The sequence below is a fragment of the Sylvia atricapilla genome, chromosome 16 (genome assembly GCF_009819655.1).
Source record: "Sylvia atricapilla isolate bSylAtr1 chromosome 16, bSylAtr1.pri, whole genome shotgun sequence".
In the NCBI taxonomy this organism is placed as follows: Eukaryota; Metazoa; Chordata; class Aves; order Passeriformes; family Sylviidae; genus Sylvia; species Sylvia atricapilla.
This window is the reverse complement of record NC_089155.1, coordinates 12,253,968-12,274,315: the sequence shown is the minus strand read 5'-3', so window position 1 is coordinate 12,274,315 and position 20,348 is coordinate 12,253,968. Positions and strand designations below refer to the sequence as shown.

At 44.0% G+C, this 20,348-nt stretch overlaps 1 protein-coding gene across 1 annotated transcript in view; it reads right to left on the bottom strand.

The window, feature by feature from the left end:
• BMP7 (bone morphogenetic protein 7) overlaps window positions 1–20,348 on the bottom strand; it is a 42,749-nt gene that overhangs the window by 16,209 nt on the left and 6,192 nt on the right. The gene's annotated exons all lie outside the window — the stretch shown is intronic.

Sequence of the window (20,348 nt, the reverse complement as noted above, 5' to 3'; positions counted from 1 at the left end):
GTGAAATAACAAGTGCCAGATCCTCCCAGGCCAGTGTTGGGATGTGTGTTATCCCGCGGGGTGACAGGTCTGCCTGTCCCCTGATGGACAGCTGGTGGTCCCGTGTAACCCTGGCTGTGGGCACAAGAGGCAGGGGTCAGTGCTGGGAGGAAACAAAGACTTCACCCAGCAAGGGGGAGGAGAGGTGTCAGTGCCCCAGCCCAGCACAGGAGGCAAGGCACCCCTCTTGGAACAAATTCCAAATTAAACGGACAAGTCAGACAAAGGAAAAGGGGGAAATGGAGGTATGAGGGGATGAACTGACTCGCCCAAGGTCACCACACATGACATTTTAAGAGCTGAGGTTTGAACCAGGGACTTCCTATATGTCCCAGTCCTGTCGTCTGTCCACTTGACCTCTCTGCAGCTTGACTGCACAATTCAAGTAGTTAGCTCTGAGATTTCCTTGGCAAAGAATGTGTGTCTTTCCGTGGGCCTGATTTTCTTCTGGCAGCAGCAAATCCATTGTGTAAATCCATTGACTTAAAGGGAATTACTCCTGAAAAAGAGGAGTTTCAAGCCCCGGTCTGGAAAGTGCTGTGTAAATTTACAGCTCTGCGTGGTACAAACACAGACCAGCACTGGGCAGGGTGTCCCCACGGCAGGGACAGAGTGTGGGGAGGTTTTGGGAACTGTGTCCAAGCATGGAGCAGGTTCAGCCCTGCTTTGCTGGCCCAGCTCAGCTGTTGGCCATGGACTCTTCCTCCACTCTCACATCCCTTCTGTGAGGAGTCCAGTTTGCCACTGTGTGATTGCTGCTCAGGGAAATGCTTCAGAGCTCTTACTCATAGCTGGGATTCATCTTAGAGGAGTTTTTTTAGGTACGAAACCTCTAAACTTTCCAAGACAAAGGTGATTAAGTTTAGCAAATGGTTTTATATGTTGAGCAGTCTCTGTTGCACCTCTACAAAAACATCTCAGGGACAACATTTTAGTGGCTCATACCCTGATGTGGAGGAATATTGTGAATATTCACCAGTGTTTATAAAAGACTTGGCAGGCCACAACTGCCCTGGACGTGCTAGCAGCACTATTAAACGTGCCTCTATCCCTTTCCTCCAAAGTACTCCTAACAGAATAAGATCTAAAGAGCGTAATTTCAGTTTCAAAGGAATTTATCTGTAGCTAAATCAAAAGGAGATGGAAAAATACTTTAATATGGACTCACTCCTTTAACCACAAATGTAGAAGAATGAGTATAATGCTGTGTGGGTTTAGTTGCAGCTGTTAGCAGTAGGATGTAGAAATACAATTTGCTTCCAAAGACATGGGAAGGCTGAATTTCCAGAGGAAGGTGGGTGCACTTTTTCAGTGCGTGTGTGATGACAACTTACATCAACTGACACTGGCCTTTAGCTGCACTTTATACACAAGGTCTGACAAAAGCACATGAAGATGAAACTTTTTGGGGTGCTACTAAAGTTCACAGCAATTCCCACTGCTAAGCCCTAGAAAAAACGGGTCATGTTAGAATGAAAAATTAACGGCCAAGGTCATAAAATAAAGAGCCCCAAAGTTTGAACTTTCCCATGCTTTGCAGATGTTTGGATATAGGGTTTTGGCCTGAGCCATCTTTAGTGTTAAAGCAAACATTCCTGTGGCTATAGTCATTAAGATCATGAAAATATGTGGATATGTAACTGAAGAAAGAATCCCAAGAAACCCTTCAACTCAGTGTTTATTGTTTTTCCCCTTTTTCTTTGCACTCTGGACCTATCTGCTGACCCAGAAGTAACAAATCCTTTCAGAACTAATTTATGAGAAACACTGACCCTGAATCAACATCTGTTAGATGACTGCAGTAAATCTTATTACATAATTAAACACCAAAAAATCTATGTTAAAATAACGTTAAGGGTCTGACTCGAACCCATAAAAGCAAGGCTCTTCATTATGAAGGCTGAAATCCTATCCCTAAGTCATGCTGCTGTGTGTTGGTATTTGGCAGCATATGGTACAGTATATCTGATCAAGCACTTTTTGCACACCCCTGTAATACCTCAAGCACAAGAGCACGGGGTAAGCAGGGGAGCATTCAAAGAGCCTGAGTTTGCTGGGTTTGATGGGTGTTAGACCTTTGACAATGCTGCAACTGGGTCATTTCCAGTTAATTACCTAAGGAGCTGGAAGGGGGAGACCTTAAAAAAAAAAAGGCAGGGGGGGATTAGTGGTATTTTAAGTGTTCACTGAAACAGCTCTTTGGATGTGACTGTAGTTTCTCCATCAGATTTGTAAAATCCACGATCCCTAGATCCCTATTGACACAATGATCACAATGATCGTAAGAAGAACCTTTTGGTCATTCCTGAAGGACTTAGTCCCAGCTGTTGGTTTGCCACTAACACTAAATTAATGTTAAATTCGCCCTTAAAAGACACCAAGCATTTTGAATATTTGCTGGATATGCTTCACAGCCCTTCTGCCCACAGAACTTCAACTCATCTTTGTCCCAGGCTCATAGTTCTCACAAATCTACTACCCAAATGCTTTGGTGAATGGTTTTAGCCCAGATGCTAATTTCAAACATTGGAAATTCCAGCTCACAATTCAAATGCCTTGGCAAGGCGGCTGCTTGGAGAGGAAGCCAAAGCTCTGGATGTGCAATCAAAGGTTGTAAAATAGGAAAAGGAAGAACACCCTTGAAAAATAATTCTGCTATGAAACAGACTGTGTGCCCTGACTGTGGGAAAAGCGTGCATTTCCTCTCCTTAAAAAACAATCCAAAGCCACTGGCAGGTGATGCATGCATAAACACAGAAGTGGTGTTGCATTTTAGAGGCACGAGCACTGCAGACAAACTCTGGCCTAATTTAACACAGGGCTCAACATTTGCTGGCGTAAAATAACCTTTGGCACTGTGAGTGTGGCAGCTGATGGCAGCTACGGTGGATGGGGATCATCAGACACTCCCTCTGGCACAGTCCTTGGGAAAGGTGGAGACGATGGGAATTCAGAGCCGTGGGATGGAGGAGGACACCAGATCCATGAGAAAATAAGCGGGACACCAAAAATGGTGGGGGGGGATAATTAAGGTGATGCAGCCAAAACAAGGACTATCTCAGGCTGGTGGTTATCAGTAACCTGGCCACACCTGTCACAAGCATGCAAGTCAGATCAGCACCTTCCCAAGTCTGGCCCTGCCTATCTGAGCAGCATCTGAGCGCTGCTCGATCTGATACTGAGAGGGCTCCCAGCTCTCTGAAGTCCTTTGTCTCTCCCAGCCTCTGTTGTGGCCTGATGGTGTTGCAAGAGGGGGCAGGACACAGTTGTGCAACTGCCAGGGATGGTTAAAAGAAAACAGGATGGATACATGTGCTCAGGTGTGAAGTAGCCAGGTATCAGATCCAAAAATATGGGAAAGCTGGAGATAAAATGTCAACAAATACTGGGTGCTTGTTCTGACGTGTGCTGAAGATACAGAACTCAAAACCATCAGCATGCAGGGATGAAAAGGTGTAGCTGCTGATATTTTTGAACTTGTAGCAATGCAGTTAAAGCCAGCACCAAAAAAAACAATGTTGGACAGAAAACTTCGTGGTCCTGATTTAGGTCCCCAGGTGCCCCAACTTCCAAAGCAAAATGACACGTCAGCACAAAGCTGGAAAAATGACCACGTTTGGTCATTTTCACAGCAAAGTGCATTGACATTAGAAATAATCACCCAGCTGTTTGCAGCTCCTTTGTAAAATCTCTGCTGGCAAGTGCAAAGCCAACCTGAGCTAATTCTGAAAGCGCTGGCTGGACCTCTGGGTTTGTGTCAGGAGTTGCTGGTGACAGCAAGGACCGTGGTGAGGCACAGCTTGCAGCATTGTTTTTTCTCCCCACACACCCCAGCTCAGCCCTGGGACCCAGCACAGTGTCAATCACCAGCCCCGTGTGTTGAGCAAAGGGCTAGTCAGTCTTTTCACAGCAAGATTTTATTTTTTTTCCACAAGAATGTGTTAAAAAATAACTATTACTGAAGCATTAAAGAGCTTATCTACATGCCAAGGAAGTCAACAGAAATATTTTCACTAATTTCAGTGGATTTCATGGGAGGTCAATCTCCCTGCTTAGGTATTTTTACTCTCTTGTTTTCTGAAGACGCAAAAAACTGCTTTTCAGAAAGAAACTCAGCATCAGATGAATAGATTCCGTTCTCAGGTTGCCAAACTGGGAATGCTTTGATAATTCCACACCTCTTCCTCCCTGGCACATTCGAGTGATGCACTTAGGATATACTTTGAATATATAAACAAGTAAAAACTTAAATTTTCTTGTTAACGCTTTCAGCTGATAATATGTTAATTGTTTTTATAAGGCACTTTGAGAGCAGTTGTCTCATTTATTGTAATGCTTACAACAATTAGAGCTACTTGTTTCTCATTTACAATGGAAAAAAGGCACTAAAAGGAATGTGCAGTAGGATGTCTGCAACTTCTTCACTCCCGAAAAAGGCCAGAAGGGATTTGTAAAGGACTTTAATCTCAAATAGATTAAAGGTCCCGAATTCCTGAGACTGAAAGATAAGTCAAAGGAAAATAGATTCCAAAAGACAACACCCCCTGGCCTCAGCCTCTCAGCCAGGCTGCTGCTGAGCCATCAGCAGTTGCCTGAGAAACCTCTCACAGATTTGGATGCCAAAAAAAAGTCTGCCACACTCTGGTATTAACAGGTTTTCAGAGACTACCTGTGTGGTGAGTTTAGAGAGTAGGAAAGTCTTTATCTGCTTTGTCCCCAACTGAAAATGGGCTTCTTCAGAGGTGGCCAAGGGCTGCCTGGGCTGTGCTGAGATCCAGTGATTGATCCCAGCCTCGGTGTTCCCATGAAAGAGCAAACTAAACCCTGACTGACACATCTGCGTCCGGCAGTGCAAAGCCTCTTTTGACCTTTCCAAGAAAATTTACCTTTATTTCCCTCCATCGTCACCCCCTTAGATCAAACCCAAAGCTTCAAAAACTCTGCTCCATTTCAGTGCAGAGCTGAAACGAGAGATTCTCAGACACCAAGTGCCCTGGAGGCAGCTCCACCTGAGCCCTGTCACCCCTTCCAGGCTGTGTCTCAAAGGGCAGAGAACATCTCCTGCATCTCCTGCATCTCCTGCCTCGCCCTCCTGTCTCCCTTGGGAAGTGTCTTCAAGTGGAAAGAAGTGTTCCCTTGCCCAGCTGAGCTCTTTGGGTGGATGCTGTCCTCTCTCAGCTCCCCAGAGCAGGACCAGGGACATCCCAGCAGGGCAGGACAGAGGCCAGGGCCACCCCTTGGGCTCGGGGCTCGTGGTGCTTGTGAAACTGAGCAGTAAATTTTCACCCTGCCCAATCCCAGACCTCTTGATGAAGCTCCTAATTAACAGGCATGGAAATGTTCCTCTCTATAAACTGCACTTCTTTGTCTCTAAATTGGTGGATTAAAAAACCATGGTGCTTATGAAATATAGGGCTTTTTCTCCTTATGTAGCTGAGGTTCAAGAAGGAGGAGAGCAATTAGGGGGAGGATCCAGAGGTCCCTGCAGCTGAAAGAGCCCACTGGGCTCAGCAGGACGCCCGATTGAGCAAGAAATGCGAGGTCAGTCCTTATATTTTTCCAAGGAAAAGGGGGACTCTTATAAAGATTATTGCAATAATGTCATGCCAGGCCACAGCCTGCGAAGGCACATGTTTCCCTCCTCATTGTGCTTGACAGCAAGAGTTACAGGGGCAGTGGCAGGAAATTTATAATGGCAAGAATTTGGGAATGCAAAGTTCTGTGATTGGTTTTCATTTGTTTCATTCTCTCGGCTTCATGATTTACATGCTGACATCAGGCAGCTAAAGCAGCAGTTACAGAAATATTTGAAGAAATAGTTGAAGAGTATAAATTGGGAGTTCTATAAATGGAGTAGAGCAAATGTCCTGGGGTGTGTGATGGGATGTATTATTAATTTTTTTTTAAACAGTGACAAAAACAGTATTTGGAGGGCCTTTTACATGGAATAGTTGCAGCTCTCCAAGTCATCTAGAACCTAGTGCAGGTTTTTGGGGAAACCTGAGGAAAAACAAATACAGCTTGGATTTTGATCTGTGAGATAAGCTAACTAGAAAAATAGTTTGTGGTTTTTCTATAACTCATTAATGCATCCCATCACTTGGGATTGCTGCCATCCTGCCCCTTCTAAAACCACAGCCTGTCCCTGAGCCACGGGATGAGCACCCCCAGATATTTGGGGGGCTTTGGGCTCATCTCCCAAGCCCTGCCCTGATCCTTGTCCCCATGTGCCCTTTGCTGAAGGGGCTGCTCTGTGCCAAGGCAGAGCTCAGCAGAAGGGAACCTGCAGCCAGCTGCTCCCTGCTCATGGGCACCTTTTACAGCCAGGTAGAGGGAGGAGAAGGTGATAAACTTGCATGGTAAATTCAGTATGTGCCAGGGCAAAGTTCTGCCCATCCGTGGGTGGAGAGAGGCACTAATGCACTAATTTCAAAGATGAAAACCAGGCTCCATAAATCCCGATCCCCAAATCCAGAGGCTGGAAATTCTTTAGTGCTCACTCTGCAAAGTGATCTGGGGTAAGCATTTTTGCTTCGAAAGGGGGAAAAAAAAAACCCTCTGGAGTTAATATTCTCCCTTTAGCCATCACTTCATTTTTTCAGCTTTCAGCATGGAGCTGGTATTGCCAGCAAGACCACCTAGCCACAAACCCAGCAGGGAGCTTCCAAAATTCCTCTAAACACTGACTCCTTGTTATAAATCGAGAAGTGGTAATAGCAGCAGTGCATATCACATCTGTGCCAGGCTTCAGGCCTGGGAAGCAGCAGCCTCCCTACTGCAGAACACAACTTGGAAAGATCCTTTCAGTCCACACATGGATCAGCATTAGCCATTTCTTTGTCAACAAATCCCCTAAATACGTAGCCTTTCTATCGTGTACAGATGTCCAAAAAATAATGGAATACTGTACTACAAGATTAAACGCTTTAATGTCAGCATATGTGTTGCATGACTCTGAACAATGGTATCATTGTGCGTGTGCAAACAGCCAGGCGAGGGAAGATGGGTTTAATTATCTCCCAAACAGCAGCAAGTTCTTCCTGACTAAGGCAAACTTCAGCTAGCAAGGGCTGCTCAGGACAGAAATGGGTGTTTCTCCCTTCCTGGGGCTCCTAAATTGGTGTTGTTGCAGGGCTGGGGTTAGTGCTGTACCCACGTCAGGCAGTGCTTCCAAGTGGGAGCCACCTGCTCCCCCAGGAGCCACATGTCACCATGGAATGTGGTGTGGGGACCAGAGGATGCTGTGAGTCACCACATCCTCTCACCCAGGAGCCTTTTAAGTTAAAATTCCCGAGTGTGGTAGATGGCAAAGGGGGAGACAGTCACTGGGGAGGAAAGGACTGAGAGAATCGTGCGTGCTGCTGTCTGAACTCAGAGACACTCCCTGCTGGGATTTCTCTGCACACACTTTAAGGCAATGCTGGATGGTAAAACCATTTCTTTTTAAAGAACATCCATGAAGTATCTGGGCAGGTTATGCACAGGTAATCCATTTTCTTACCCTGATGGGTACACGCTTAGGCTGTGGTTTCTCTGCTGAAAGCAGAGCCAGACGAGATGAAAGGTATTGTGAAAAATTTACACCTGGGACTGCTCTGCGAGCACAAAACCCTTCTAATAGTAAACAGACTGATGGTGGTGTGACTCCTGGTGCTGTTTGCTGTGTCTGCATGTGTATCTGGGGAAAGCAAAGTTAAATAAGCAGGGAAGAGTTGTGTTTCTGCAGAATACCTTATTCACAGCCCTGTCACGTGAGACACAGCAGCACATGGAGCCGCAATCCATCTGCAGCTGCTGTAACACACTGAGGATTGCTGTGGGATTTAAGTGGTGTGAGGGAATGGAGAATTTGGTGGGGGGGTGACAGGGAAAAAAAAAAATGGGAGTTCATGAAGTGGTTCCTTTTGAGACTCCTTCTATTTGTACCTTCATCTTCCTAGAATCCACTATAAGAAAATCTCCTGCAGGGCCTCCCTCTCCAGGCTCTCAGATCTTATTTCTCCTCCTCCTTTCACAGCAAAGGGGAATCCAGGACAGTGCTGACCCAGGCCTTTGCCCAACCAGCTCTCCCATTCCCAAAACCCTGTGAGTGACAGAGAGTCAAGCTGGGGACTGTGGTGATGCTGCAAATCGTGGCTCCTCCTGTGTCCTCCCAGCTGGCCAGGGCTGTGGCCATCACAGGTGTCTCAGGCTCTCGTGCTGGCACTGGGAGCAGGTTAACTGAGTGTTCACCCCTGACACACCAGGGCTGTTCCCTCTCTGGGTACCTGAAAGGTGGGATGGCACTTGGAGAGCAGCTCCAAGCCAGGGGATCCCACAGCTCCCTGCAGGGACCCTGGGTGCTCAGGGCAGGCTGAGGTGAGTGCTCAGCACCCCAAGGCAGCCTCAGCTCTGCTCTACACCCTACTCCAGAAATGTCCCTGCAGCCAAACTCAGCAGTGAGCAAAGTGACAGCTCATCTTTGCTCCTGCTTTCCTTCTTCTGTCTGCACAGCGTGGAATAACACAGCCCGAGAGCAGAGGCATGCTGCTGTCTAACTCATCCTCTAAATCCTCTGGGCGCAGCTGTGGGAGGTATGTAAAGATGCAGGAGCACAATTTTCTTTTCCTTCTTTGAGCAGAGATGATGCCTACATCCCACTGCTCCCTGGCTCTTTGTAATTCAGGGGACAGCCAGGCTGCTTCCCCGATGCTGTGGAATCTGGGAACTGTATCTGGCCAGGCCAACTTCCCTGGAAAGCTGTGCCAGCTTTTGTTAGGTGTGAATTGCAGGTCACACGTTTTGCCAGTGCATCCAAGGGTCAGGGAGATAGTGGCAGTCAGGGGAGGAATCACAATGAGGATCAGGCTGAGGTGGCAGCCACAGCACAGAAAAGGCAGGTCTGGAGGAGGAGGAAGCAGGAGGGTGATGGGTGTCTCAAGGGGGAAGAGGTTGCAGAGCACAAAGAGGGAGAGAAGTTAAGTGGCAAATAAGGTTTATTGAGAAAAATAATCCCCCAGTCCAGACACTCGACAAATGGGGCCCAAGGTGCTTCCTGCAACCTGCTCTGAGACTGAGCAGGTCTCCAAATGTCACTGATGCAAAAACCAGCAGCCTGACTGCTTGTACACACAGCACTGAGCAAATGGAAACATCCCCAGCCCAAGGAAGGAGAGACAAGTGGCTGAGCAGACCTGGTCAGAAATAAAGTGTATTCAGCCAGGGGAGATAAGAGGCAGTGTGAGAAACTGCTACAGGCAAACCTCAAATGGGGAGAAAAACCCACAGGGGAAGGACTTGCAGGAAAATGGGAGCCTGCTGGGAGCACAGGAGCTTCAATCTGCAACAGGCATGTGCAGAGGACATGAAAATTAAAATCAAATCATGTTATACCAACTCTGCAGTGCAATGATTCCATCATGCAGAGATATAATGAGATCAATTTTTTCCCTTGCATTCCAGAACCTACACTGGGGCAAAGTAATAAGTCTTTAAATGTATTTGATAAATTAGATACTGTTCATAATAAACAGCCTCAGTCAGTAATTTTGGGAAGGTCATTGCCTGAATATCTCTGATGTGCTCCTGTAAAACAGACAGAAATGGCTAAAGGTACCTCTGGTGTCTGGAGAGAGAGTTCCAAGTCTTTCCTCCAGGGCCAAAAGAACTTTCATAAAGTTGTGCTCATAATCTGATGCTTTTAATCTTATATGCTAATTATCTTCTAGTACATTTTTTTTTTCAAGCTGCTCTCTATTTTTTATTGCTATTGCAGCATCATTATATAGCATAAAGCCACTTAAGACAGCAAAAGATTCAACACTTGGAAAACTGATAGAGAAAGGAGGACTGGATTCTGGACTGGTACAGCTGGTTTAAGGTATTTTAGAAGTAAATGAAATCAAATGAGAATTTATAATCCTTCCTGAGGTCTGGATTCCATCAGACTAAACTCATTAGGCATTAAGGTGCAGGTGCAGCTAAATAAAGGATTGTTCTGCTTTTCTTAATGCCATAGATTCACATCTTGAGTTCAAAATAAAAGTCTTTTAAAAGCACATGTATATACTGTGCATCTACTGGCAGCACTTGAAAGGGAAATCTCAGCTGATGGAATCTTCAAATGCCTCATTTTTGCCAGAGGAATGTGCCCATTTCTGCACCAGCTGTGCTGAGGGACACGAGTGGAGAAGTGACTGGACATTGGCCTCTTAAGGCTCATTCATTTCATTTGCATTAGACTTCCTTTCATCTACTGAACAGCTGCCCAAATAAATAGCATAAATCTAATTAATCCTCCTTTAATACTGTATTGCCACAACAATTCCAGCATCCCCCCAAACGGGGCAGGAGTGTGGGCCTCCACCTGCACAGGCTGGAGCACCGCAGGAGTCGCAGGGAATCCAGCCTTTCTTGTGGTTTACTGGGATAAAAGGAAAATAATTAAAAACCAGTTTCCCAGGTTTGAAGCCTGGGACTTGCTGGATTTCTCAGCTGAAATCCCAGATTCTGGTGGTGTTGAGAGAGCACTTTGGGGGATATTACAAAATAAGCAGCCGATATCAGGCACGAGGCCATCAGATAAGGATCTCAGCCTTTGATTGTGATCAGCAAAAAAAATCTCAGCTTGGAATGTACACACTGAGCTGTGCCCCAGGACCACGACCAGCTTTCGAGCTTGTCTGTGCACTCACAAACATCTGCAGCTCTGGGCCAGGAGAGAGGGGGAGATCAGGGGCCAACAAACCATGGAGGGGAAAGGTCCTGCTGGCCCAGAGGGGAAATCCCTGCCAGAGCAGTGAGTGCTCTCCTTGCAGCCAGGCTCTTACAGCCTCTGCCTCTTTATCAGGTGTTCTGTGTGTGGGAGGTCCGGTGGTATTAACCCAGTTCACAATGATTAGACAGAAATGAGGCATTTGCAGGGATGTTTTGGAAAATAACCATTAGAAACTTCAGTTGCTGCTTACAAAGACACTGTGCAGTGCCCTCCCTGATGCAAGTGTGACTTTGTGACCTAGTTCACATTTTTCTTTGAGATCATCATGTTTCCTGTGTGCTGCCAAGGGAGGAGAGCTCAGGTGGGGCACTGGGCTGGGGACACAGGACCTGGAGAGGAGGTCACAGCCTGGAATGACCCTCCCTGCCAGCACCACACATCCTCTCCCGTCCTTTAGCCTGTCATGGGACTCATGGCTTATGCACAGGAGCTTTTTGCTTTCTAGGAATATTTGCTGTGCAACACATTTATTTTATTGAGAAAGAGGCAAGCGGCTTTTTGTTCTTTATTAACTCCACACAGCCCTGAGAGCTGTGAATATTAAAGACCTGTGAGTAGCTGACATCCACATATACTCCTGTTTGCAGGAGTAAAATGTTAGTGTCACAGAGTGATGGCAAGTTCAAACTGTTATTCCAGGAATGTCCTCGGGAAGATAAACACGATATATTCACAAACAGAGCATGTGCACGTGTCTGTCCCCTTTTACACTGTAAACGTTGGTGGCCCATGCCCCAGGCATAACGGCATCTGAAGGTGAGGCAAAGATTTATTTGCAGTTTAATTCCCACCCACGATCCCTATTATACAAGAGGAATTTTTCTTTTGGTACAAGATAAGCCCATCAGTGACATCAGCAGCACCTAGCCCTGCATACCACAGCCCTGCTGGATTCCTGAGCCTCTCGCTAGGGCTGGGCCATCCAGGCCTCCTGAGTCAGCCCCTAACAACAGCATTTTCTGTTTTGTTTTGGTTTTTGCGTGCCTTCAAACGCAATTTTGCAATTGGGGTAAAAGATCAGCTGTTGAAATACACCCTGGTGTCCTGGCAGGGGTCTGGCGCGAATGGAGGGAGCACAGCTCACGTCCTGTGGCGTGTGACTGGCAAAAAGAGCACAGAAATGAGTGTGTGGGGTTTGTGAAAGCATCTCTGAAGGAGCAGGAGCACAGAGCACCCTTCTCCAGCAGTGTCCTGCCTGCCAGGCACTGCTCACTGACAGCTGCCAGCCCGGGGAGGAAAGGCTCCCAGTGTACACACACTGCCTTAGACTGACCTCCCACCTCTGCAGGAGTTCCAGTGGAGCAGCTCTCATCTCCCAGCTGTGGGCTAATGAGCAAAATGACAGCTGCTGTTTGCTGAAGAAATATTTGGGGTTTGCTTGACTGAGTATTCTGGATTGTTTCGTGTGTTTCTGTATTCCCTGTGTCGGGCTCTAATGCAGCGGAACGCTCGGAGATTTCCCTGGATATGGACTCCAATATTCTGGTAATTTGATTACAGTGCATGCCATGGATTGCAGGAACTATTGTATTCTGAGGTCAAAGCTGTGTCCACACCAGTGAGAGAAGTTTTACACCACGTGTCTGATTTGCTTCTCCTTTTCACCTGTCTCGGGAGACAAATGATCCATCACAGAGTGCTGAAATAGCTTCATCTCCTGATTTGGGCCAAGATTTAAGAGTGGTTACCCAAAAGTTTCTTTTTGAGCTGAGGAAAAAGATCTGTGATGAATGATTCTTTTTCAGCTCTTCTCTCCTGCAGTTTATTACAAGTGTATTTGTGTAATTAGGGGGCCCAGTAGTAATGTTGTTAAAATACAAGTGGGCACATTTATTGTTTCCTCCAAAAGGAAACAACCAGTCTCCAGCAGTTCTGGTTTTTCCCTGCCTCAACTGAACATTTACTGTTTTATGTAGCTAGCAGATTGAGGGTAAAGTTACTTCTTTCACCCTCCACCCTTTTATTTCTTTTTGTTAGAAAGTAAATTAAAAAAATCCCCCCCATTCTCTTAACAAATGCTGGATTTTTTAAGGATATAGTCAGAAAGGGGAACTTAAACTCAGCATGATGTTATTAGTGCCACACAAGCTTCAGGAAAAGTGATGTGCAGTGCTCTTTATTAACATCTAAAAAGTCCCTGTGGGATTATAATGACTGCAGAGTAATAAACAAATAAAAGTAGCAAGATTAAATTGTTCAGAATATTTTTAGTGATGGAAGAAGCAATAACTTTTAACCTTGAGAACCAAGGGAAGAGCAACTTGTGGGTAGAACAAATACAATTAGGAATGGATTCCTCTTAGTGATGACTGGTTACCATTCATGGCATTACAGATAATTGTCTAATGGAAATAAATTGTTATTTATTTACAAAAGAACAGTACTGAAATGCAAGCACCAAAATTCGGAATTTCTCATTACAGCAATTTTTAATCCTCCATTTAAATGACAGAGCTGAATTTGCTTTCCCTTGTGGTGCCAAAAGGACTCAGTACAGTCAATGAATATTCCAGGTACTGACACAGGGAAATACGAGCAGCTCTATCCCCAATCCTCACACAGGAAGAAACTCTTCTCTCCACCAGAATTAAAACTCCCCAACTACTGATACTGTATTCTTTTATGAGCATTCTTTAGCACTTCTCCCAGAGCTTTTCTGGTCTCTTTTAAAAGTTTTACAGTCACTGAGCTGTGCAGAGAACAATTGGTAAAGCCAAGGCTGCCCCACCAGTGCCAGGCAGTGGCCAAAGGCAGGATTTACCCTGTGGGCTCCAGTGCCAGAGTCAAAGCTTAGGGTGATTTACAATTTACAGCAACCCTGCCTGGGCACAGGCTGATTTTCAGCCCTCCAGGCTGGGCACAGGCTGATTTCCAATTTCCAGCCCTCCAGGATGGGCACAGGCTGATTTTCAGCCTCCCAGGATGGGCACAGGCTGATTTCCAATTTCCAGCCCCCCAGGCTGGGCACAGGCTGATTTCCAATTTCCAGCCCCAGGCTGGGCACAGGACCCGTGCCAGCTCCTGCGATGGTGTCAGGGGTGGCCCGGGGCCAGGCTGCTGCAGCTGAGGACACTTGGGGTGACATCAGCCTGGGGGTGACACCGAGGTGACATCAGCAGGGCTGTGCTGAGGGCTGATTCAGCCCAGCATCACTCAGCGCTGAACCAGAGGAAACTTGGTGCTCATTTGGAAGGAAAACCTTACAGAGTGACGATGCTCTGATTATGGGCTCATCAGCACCTCGCTGCACCCCAACACCGAGAGAGCTCTTGCTTTAATTATTGCTTAGGGGGGAAGCTGCCTTCCCTCTCCTCTCCTTTTTTCTTGTTATTTTTTGGGTTTGTTTTTTTTTTGTTTTTTTTTTTTAAAGGAAGGTAGCTTTTAAGAGCTTGCCATGGAGATCTAAGTGAAGGGATTTTCTCTGCTACAAAGCCTGCATAGTTTCCCAGGCCAGGTGGACCCGATAGCACTGACTGCATGCTGAAAAATCTCATCCCCACCCTTCAGGCACTTTAATTGTAAGCCTTTCCAGATACACTGGATAAACACTGTCAAAATGAACCTGAAAGGGTTGTTGTTGTTGGTTTAGCCCTCAAATAATTGTGAGTTTGTCTGTCTAATTACAACATAATCTTGTTTAAACTTGGATGGTTATTTGCAGTATCTCTTAAATGAGGTGGAAGCAGAAACACTAAAAAAAAAAAAAATCACAAAAAAATCTTCCACTTTAAGATAAGGAAAAAAAGAGGGTTTGCTCCTGTAAAATTTAATTCAAACTGACAACAAAATGCTCTAACTTGGAAGCTGCTGTGATAGGATAAAGATGATAAAGAACATTGTGGAACCTCCGAGATGCAACAGAAACTTAATCCTCCACGGATAATATTTTTCAAGCAGTTTAGAAATAGTTGAAGGTAATTTACGGGAAGACTTGAGTGACAAATCACATTACTGGAAGTGCCTTTCCTTCACTAGGCACTTTCTACATTCTTTCTCTTTCATTTCTTTACTCTCGGGAGACTTTTAAATGCAGTGAACCAAAACAACACTTTGTTTGTTGGTATAGCACAGGGCTGGCACAGATGGCAGACACTGCACCTGTTCCAATAAACTGGGGAAATGCAGAGATAAACCATAGCACTCATTAAGGGGGATCTACTGAAACATGAACAATTGGTATTTTGAATGTCTTCCAGGAATAAAGGGAGAAATACATAAACAGACTTTGTTTTTAGCATTAGCAGTTTAAAACAAACTTTGTTTAAAGGGAACTTGGCATTTGGTTTATGTACAAAGGCAGACATACCACTAAAGAAACCATGATAATGCTTGATTTTCTTTAAGAAAGGCAAATGATTTTATCTAGCTGTTCCTATTCTTCCAAAGAAAATTACCTGTTGGCAGTTTAACCAAAATCGGTTCATTCCCCTGTTCCTTAGTTGTGGGCAGCTTTTTCTGCTTTTGCATTTTCTCATGTTGAGTAATACCACATTCTTACAATCTAGCTCAGAATGATCAGAGGAACAACATGAACTAAAGTCCATCTGCTCATCTATTAATAAATAACTCAAATTATTGGGGGTTGGGGTGGGGGAAATTGTTTGGATCGTTAACAAGAAAGTTCCCAGCAAAACAGCTTTTTTCTAGGCACAAGGAATATGCTGTGTAATATCTGACAGACTATTAAAAAATCCTAAATAAGAAGAAACATGAAGTAACAGTTCCTCAAAGGATAAATTTCTTCCAAACATTGGCCTTGATCATCAGAGCTTGTGCTGTTCAACATGCCATACATCTCCCTCAATTTCTCACTCTCACACACAGAGCACCAAATAGAAAATGTCATGAAAATTCCTAAGTATCATTTAATGTTGGCAGCCCTGCACTGTAAAGCCATTTATATAAAACTGTGGTTGGCAGCTCTCACTCTTCCATGGGAACAAATTAACGTTGGCATTCCAAACACAGGAAAGTAAGGAAATTAGAAACACAGTTTATATTTGGCCAGTGCTTTGAAATACTGTACCATGCTACTGATGTCAATTAATGAAAAGCAGAATTTTGCGGAGAGGGTCTGGTTTTCAAACACATTAACACACGTTAAACATGTTTGCACAGGAACTGGATTGTAAGCATCTTGGTTCCAAAACAATAAAGCAATTACACTAAAACTTGTAGTCTCAAAGTTGCCATTAATTCGATCCACTCGGTCTGGAGCACTGAAGGATTTTTACTGACTCTGAGATGTAGGTGACACAAATATTTAAAAGAAGGGGTAAGGCACAGTGTGGTGGGGATTCCACCCATGATGACTTCTCTGTTACCTGCTGTAAATCAGGCATATTTGTGTATAAATAATGGACTTGTAGAACAGACACCCAAGTAAAGAGGGGGCTCAGTAAACTTTGTGATCCTCATCAATAAAACAAGGATTTCCAAAAGAGCTTTTTTAAATTAGAATTTGCTACCTGCAGCCGGTTTTTTTTTTTTTTGTAGCAAAGATATTTTTTCTTACTGACAACTTCTTCAACACCAAAAAAATCTAGATGGCAGTTTATCTCCTGGCACAGTTCCACTAACTTCAGTGGAATTACTCCAGCACGGAATTTGGCCCTGCAGCCTTTACAAGGCGCTGTTTATTTGTACTATGATTCAGATATTTTGATACCAGGAATCTTTCAGCACTGAAGTTTCTCCATATGAAATATGTCTTGTATTAAGAAATATCAGTTTCACATTTTTGTCAAACATTATTTGCTCAATTCTTGTTTGTTGCAAGGATGGGAATTCAGCTGTAGTTCAACAACACGGATCTGGCTAATAATGATAAGCAGTGACTAACTAATAGGAGCTGGTTCATGCTTTGATTGTTTGCAGCAAAGGAAGCTTCCCTCAGAAACAATTTCAAGATTAGGAGAGAAAACTCTGTGAAGCTCTAGCAGAAACTACTGCATGCTCATTATTTCAACACAGGGGCACTTCTTTGGCCCAATTCTGCTCTCAGTGGTGCTCGTGTAAATCAAGAGGGAGTTTATGGGAATTACTTTGGACGTAGAGTCGTATAAATGAGACCACAGGGCCAGCTTCAGTAGAAATTTGACAATTTACACCAATGAAGACCTAGCCAAGAATTTTCTCTTGGGTTTCCATTTTTCCAAACTTAAGCATGTGCAGAACTTTATCCATGTGATTAGTCCTTGTGTGTAGTCTCATTTATTTCAAACAGTTCTGAAGGAAATTCTTCATCCTGAAACTAATTTAAGCAGCTCTCTGATTTCTTTAGAAGTTTCTTCCATTTAGACAAGAAACACACATATATAAAACAGTATATTTCATTTCTGTAGAGTAATGGTGTGTATTTTTGATACATATATATAGTTAATTCATAAAAGTACTTTGATGTAGGCCCCAGAGAGGAGGACTGGAAAGGGTTTAAAATATCACGGTCTCTTAATGCTGTATATCAACAGGTAGTCTCCTTATCTGGCATGCTATCAAAACTTGCTTACTTGTGTTCTTGCTCAGATGACTTCATCCATCATTGCAACTTCTCACTGGTATTCCTCCAGTTAGGACGATTTAGAAGCATAAAACTAAATGTGTTATCATTTTAACCAGCTTCCATATAAATATTAGCATTTCCTCACTTGGTTCAAGGATAGCAGCCCTAACGGCACTAACCGTATATTTGATTTAAACTAATTAAAACCAGGGGCTGTTGCAATTTAATATATTGATTTTACCAGTGGGACTTAAATCTTTTATAATAAGTGTACACAGCTGCAGCGCTCACCCACCGCCACTCTCCAACCTAATCCCTGCATTCCTCCTGACAATAACATGACAGGATCCACACATCCCAGTATTAGCCTTAACCCCGGTGACACTGCCAGAATGTATTAAACTAAAACATCACAGTGTCCCATTTAAAAGGAGCCTGTCAACGGCTCTGACCGGGCTTTAATAGTTATAATCTTTTTTTTTAATTAATGTTTCCAACCACTTGTGTAACCTCCTCTCACACGTCTCTCCCCGCCGACCCGAAAATGTGTTTCAGGCTTATTTCCAGGGAATGCAGCGCCTGGGTTTGTGCTGCCTGTCCAGAGGCCATTAAAGCTGCTTTGCAGGGGGACTGCTGGGACACACACACACACAGGGACACAGGCATGGCACAACTGGGGGCACTGGGAGCAGGTCCTGCACACTTCACTGGTGCCCAGCTCCTGTTACCGGCATCACAAGACCCGGCCATCAAGGCTTGTCTCCTTCAAAGCCCTTCAAGAGCTGTTGTGTTTTGGCTTCCAAACTGCAGCTCACAGAGGGGGATTCACCCCCCCACACCAGGACAGCCCGTGTGGGAACAGAGGGAAGCCCCTGCTCTGGGATAAATCTGCTGTGTGCCAGCGGATGGGGACAATTTCCAGGTCCTTTCTCCTTGCGTAAGGACATCTGTCCTTGGCTGCTCCTTTCTCTGCTACCAGCACACCCACAGGGCAGAGGTAAATTGTTCCTGTCCTGCTCTGTCATTTTACACCTGGAAATTAGAAAATTAATTAAATTCTCTCTGGGATGAGTCTATACATTCAAAGAATACCTGCTTGTCACTTGCTGCACAGTCGGTGTCCTTCATACCTTTACTTGGCTGAAAGCTTTCTGCCTTAGCCATTGTTACACCACCAAGTGCTGCACATATCCACGCTGCCCAAAACAATTATGGGATGTACCTGTTCAGGCTTGAGAGCTTTTAACAGCCCTAGGTGAAAGAGAAGGAAAAAAAAAAAAATCCGAGGGCTTGGCCTAATGTATGGACAAACCATGTGATCGGGACCAGGAATCCAGGGCTAACTTTTAATCTGCTTTGTTTCAAGTGGGAAATATGTGAAGATCAAATAAGTTCAAATCCAGGTCAAATATCCTTGAAAATCTTTGATTTATATAAGCAGGAAAATGAGGTTTAAAAGAAGTGATTATGAAAGGGTTACTAAAAACACAGCTGTAGCGTACTCTTATATCTGAGGCTCTCCAAAGAAAAACTGTGTGACATCTATATTAACCTTTGGCTGTACACCAATGAAGGCCTGTAGTGAGCTGGAATGCAAGGCAGCCCCTTCCAAATTTTAACACAAGCCAGGTTACAGCTGCAAATGCCTGCAGCCCGTGCTCACTTTATAAAGTATTCCCCGAAGGAAATTTTTTAACTGTTATAGAATCTTTTTCTAATACCCTACAGTGTTAAAGCCTGTTATTAAAGGGCAAAGAGATGGTTCTCTATGCCAAACACTTGTCAACAAAAAGGATAGCCAGATGGTATGAAATAAAAGGAAACTTGGGGGCTCTTCAGCTTCTTGATTTATATTAACAAAAGCCACTTTCAAGTGCTCCTTCCAAGAATGACTAATTCCCCCCCCCCTTCTTTTTTGCCAGGATTAAACAATGTTGTTCATTTTATAATCAACCACGAGACAAATTAACAAATTGCATATCACTTGTGCTGACTCTTTTAAAAATATTCTAAGCGAGTCTGTTTACCAAGGCCAGTTTACCGGCATAAGGACAACTCAATTATTTTTAGAAAAGAAGGTCTAAATCATCTAGAGGATGTTTACTCCTTAGCTGCTGTTTATAAACGTGGAATTAAACTTGTGCAGAAAATGCTTTGCATTTTTTCAGTTCCTAAAATGGATCCGTTTGTAAACGGTACTGGGCAGGATCCGAAATTAAATTCCACGTGCTAAAATTACAGTAATAAATTTTACAAAATTAGCCAGTAATTAACTGGCTAACTTAGTCAGACCACTGTGGCTAAATTCTCTTTTAATTTACATATAACTTAATTCTTGACACAACTCCGTTCCCCATTCATCTCAGCACAGGTGTAGGCTAAAACAAAATGTAGCCAGTGAATTAACTGGTTATAAATCTAAATCTAATTAGTTGTCAGGATTTTACAGTAAGTAAAACTTTGCTTGGTACAAAGCTCCCCAAAAACGGAGCACCTGTATTCTGGTTCCTCCCTGCCAATACCCAGCATAAATTCTCTGGACTACATCTGTACAGTATCTCCATAGAAATCAATGTGTGTGGGGTTTGTTTTGGGGGGTTTTACTATGTAAGCCCAGTAAATCTTGCTTTGTAGTGTTTTTTAAAAAATATTATTCCCTCTAAAGTTCTACAACTAGACTGATGAAGAATATGAGTAAGGCAAAAAAAAAAAAAAAGTGGTTTTGTAGATTAGCATTTGGAAGCCTGTAATTAATGGCTTTTATTGACTGAAATTTCCAAGTATTATTTCTTTACTCGCTTTTACTTCCTCCATGCTAAAATGAAACTTTATTATGCTGTGACACTTCCTCATTGTGATGGTTCTGGTATAGTAATAAAAGCCTACCTGTGAAATGCAATGCTTGCAGAGTATCTCTTACAAAAGTAGGACACAGTTTACTACAGCCTGCATTTAGGAATTCAGCTCTGCTTTAAAAGGGATCATTGTAAAAAGTCTCCAAAAAAATTCAGTTCTACAATAGATCTTCTAATTTTCCCTGAACGTCATAGA